The sequence below is a fragment of the Lucilia sericata genome, unplaced genomic scaffold (genome assembly GCF_015586225.1).
Source record: "Lucilia sericata isolate MDLA Ls3-8-SP2 unplaced genomic scaffold, ASM1558622v1 Contig001745F_arrow, whole genome shotgun sequence".
In the NCBI taxonomy this organism is placed as follows: Eukaryota; Metazoa; Arthropoda; class Insecta; order Diptera; family Calliphoridae; genus Lucilia; species Lucilia sericata.
Genome location: NW_023995648.1, coordinates 50,038 through 54,648, shown reverse-complemented (window position 1 = coordinate 54,648; position 4,611 = coordinate 50,038).

Sequence of the window (4,611 nt, the reverse complement as noted above, 5' to 3'; positions counted from 1 at the left end):
AATTTCATATACCTCCCATACAAAAGTACATATTCCCGGAAAATGGGTTTTTTGTTAATAACTTCCGCCACAATGTCGATATCTTCATAAATTTTTACAAATTAAAATCTTATGTCAATAGAATTCTTTCAGAGGAAAAATTTTATGGATCGGTCCATAATTGGACATAGCTCCCATACAAGGTCCCCTCCCGAAAATCACTTAAACGTGCATAACTCATTACTAAATTAAGATATCCAAATAAAATTTGGTATAAGTATTGCCCATATGCATAGAAATATTACTATGAAATTTTTTTCCGATCGGTCCATAATTGGTCATAGCTCCCATACAAGGTCCCCTCCCGAAAATCACTTAAACGCGCTTAACTCATAACTAAATTAAGATATCCATATAAAATTTGGTACAAATATTACTCGTATGCACAGAAATATTGTTGTGAAATTTTTTTCCGATCGGTCCATAATTGATCATAGCTCCCATACAAGGTCCCCTCCCGAAAATCACTTAAACGCGCATAACTCATTACTAAATTAAGATATCCAAATAAAATTTGGTATAAGTATTGCCCATATGCATAGAAATATTACTGTGAAAGTTTTTTCCGATCGGTCCATAATTGGTCATAGCTCCCATACAAGGTCCCCTCCCGAAAATCACTCAAACGCGCATAACTCAGTACTAAATTAAGATATCCAAATAAAATTTGGTATAAGTATTGCCCATATGCATAGAAATATTACTGTGAAATTTTTTTCCGATCGGTCCATAATTGGTCATAGCTCCCATACAAGGTCCCCTCCCGAAAATCACTTAAACGCGCTTAACTCATAACTAAATTAAGATATCCATATAAACTTTGGTACAAATATTACTCATATGCACAGAAATATTGTTGTGAAATTTTTCTCCGATCGGTCCATAATTGATCATAGCTCCCATACAAGGTCCCCTCCGAAAATCACTTAAACGCGCATAACTCATTACTAAATTAAGATATCCAAATAAAATTTGGTATAAGTATTGCCCATATGCATAGAAATATTACTGTGAAATTTTTTTCCGATCGGTCCATAATTGGTCATAGCTCCCATACAAGGTCCCCTCTCGAAAATCACTTAAACGCGCATAACACATTACTAAATTAAGATATCCATATAAGGTTTGGCACAAGTATTACTCATATGCACAGAAATATTACTGCGAAAATTTTTTTCGATCGATTCATAATTGGTCGTAGCTCCCATACAAGGTCCCCTCCCGAAAATTACTTAAACGCGCATAACTCATTACTTAATTAAGATACCCATATGGTACAAATATTACTCATATGCACAGAAATATTACAGATAATTTTTTTCCGATCGGTCCATAACTGGTCATAGCTCCCATACAAGGTCCCCTCCCGAAAATCACTTAAACGCACATAACTCATTACTAAATTATGATATCCATATAAAGTTTGGCAGAAATATTGCTCATATACAGAGAAATATTACTGTGAAATTGTTCATTAATACTATTTTGTAATGCAAAAAGCACTTAATGCTATTTAAAAAATTTTTCACGATCGGTCTATATTTGGTCATATCTCTCATACTAGGTCCTGCCCCTAAAAGCGCTTTAACCATATTTAACTATATGCATTATCAATTTGTGTAGAACAAAATTATATATATGTATGTATTTTTAAAATCCTTAAATCTTTCACACACATGCATACATGCAAATACGAGATATCGCTAAAGCATATCTTAGGGCGCTATAAAAATTTAAATGAAAGTGGTGTTTCTAATGTTCAATAACTCTTGGAATTGTAGTAGATTTAAGCTGTTTAAATCTTGGGATTTTTATATTTAAGATATGAGAAAACTTATTAATTAGAAATGTATTAATACAAAAGTTTCTGGTGGAGGGTATTTAAGATTCGGCTCAGCCGAATATAGCACTCTAACTTGTTACTTAATGACTTTTTTAATTTCTGTAGGAATTCTGAAGCACTAAAAGTAATTCTGTGGAATAAAAGTACTTCAAACAATTTTATGATTATTTTTTCTGAAAAGTGTAGGAAACTTTTTTTATAATTTGTACTGAGATCATTATTTTCAATAGGTGGTAAAATTATTTTTTATTTTTTTTTTTTCGAGTTCACTACGACAATACACATCATTTGAGACTTGTGCCACTTTAAATCACAAAAAGCTGTTTCTCGTTACACTTTTCTTTAGATCAGATATTAGGCTTAGACTTTTTTTCAGATTTTTTGAGAGACATTTTTCAAAATTAAAAAAAATGTTCTTTTAAATGTTGTATTTTAATTTTTTTATCAAATAAATGATGATAAGGAATATCTATATATTTTCTTTTCATTTATTATTGATTTTATGTCGATTAAAAAATATAACTCTGGAGACCACCTAAGAATATTTATGTAAAATTTAATTTCAATATCCTCAATAGTTCACAAGAATTATTTTCAGAAAATGTTGAATTACTATCAGAAAATATCACAGAAAAAACAGATTTAAAAAAAATTCAGTTAAATGATTAATCGAAAATTTTAAAATGTTTCAATTCATTTTGTGTTTGGATCATAAAAATGTATAATCAAATACGTATTTAACAACAACAAAATTAGAAACAAATAAAAATTTTGTGTGAAATCAATCAGAAATGAAACTTCAATAAATAAAATAATTGAAAACGAGGTTTTGGTAATTGAAAACGTTTTTCAGTTTAAATAAATATTAAATAAAAAAACTGAAAACTGAACTAGAACTAACTAGAACTGAACAAGAATTGAACTAGAATATTAAATAAAAATATAAAAATATAAATAAATAAAAAATTAAAAATAAATATAAAAATATTCACTAATTTATTATTCATTTATTACATATTTTTCTTTTGTTTTGAAATAATCTTATTTAATATAAATAAACATACTGCATCAATATAGATTCTTTGTATTACTATAAGTAACAACAAATAGTCAAAAATATTTGTAGTACAACAGTTATTTGAGAGCAAGAAACAAATACAATACAGTATTCAACTCAAAACCATAAGCAACTGGTATTGTTTTTGTGGATAGAGTGGATGAGCACAAGCAAAAGCATACAATATCAGTTACACTCATTCTCTCATTTATACTTATAGTATTAGGTACTCACCATGGTGTATTTGTTTTACAAATACTTTGTGGTGTACTACTGCACGTCTTTAATGGCGGATTCTGTCACTCGAGACGGTATGAGCTGGATGTTGCCGTCTACGAGGTTGTTGAGGTGGTGCCACCCGATTTGGGATGTTGTGATCAATAGAGAATCGATTAAGGAATTGATCCCTATATTCATTTTTTCCGGAGTACTTTCTATTGGATGCTGTGACGCAACAAACTTCGGTAACTTCACAAAATCTAACAAAAAAGAGTAAAAAGTTTTTATGCAAAAAAAATTTAAAATATTCCGCGTGCACCAAAACAGTCCATAGAATCGATAGAGAATCGATTAAGGAATCGATCTCTATATTGATTTTTTTCCGGAGTACTTTCTATTGGACGCTGTGACGCAACAAACTTCGGTAACTTCACAAAATCTAACAAAAAAGAGAAACAAGTTTTTATGCAAAAAAAATTTAAAATATTCCGCGTGCACCAAAACAGTCAATAGAATCGATAGAGAATCGATTAACGAATCGATCTCTATATTGATTTTTTTCCGGGGTGCTTTCTACTGGACGCTGTGACGCAACAAACGTTGACAACTTCAGAAAATCTGACAAAAAAGAGAAACAAGTTTTTATACAAAAAAGCTAAAATGTTCCGTGTGCACCAAAACAGCCAATAGTGATCAATAGAGAATCGATTAAGGAATCGATCCCTATATTGATTTTTTTCCGGGGTGCTTTCTACTGGACGCTGTGACGCAACAAACTTTGACAACTTCACAAAATCTGACAAAAAAGAGAAGCAAGTTTTTATGCAAAAAAAAATCTAAAATATTCCGTGTGCACCAAAACTGCCAATAGTGATCGATATGGAATCGATTAAGGAATCTATCCCTATATTGATTTTTTGCGGTGTACTTTCTATCGGATGCTGTGGCGCAACAAACTTCGGCAACTTCACAAATCTGACAATAAGAGGAAAAAGTATTTATAAAAAAAATGTTAAATATTCCGTGTGCACCAAAACAACCCAAAGTGATCGATAGGGAATCTATTACGGAATCTATCCCTATATTGATTTTTCGCGGTGTACTTTCTATCGGATGCTGTGGCGCAACAGACTTCGGCAACTTCACAAATCTGACAAAAAGTGAAAAAGTATTTATACAAACAAATTTTAAATAGTCGGTGTGCACCAAAACAGCCCACAGTGGGGCAGAATGGAAATTTTTTGGAAATAAATCTGGCATTTCTAAACGGCTGATCCGATCGGGATAAAATTTGGCGTGAGCGTAGCCAAGGAGTATTCGAGTTTAAGTTTTGAAGATGAACCCTGCAGATGCCCCAGGGACGGCGCTGTGGCGGCTCAAAGTAGGGTACCTACGACATGTAAAATTTTTAAACTCTTGCCATTTTTTTGTTTTTCACCCAAATACAAAGATT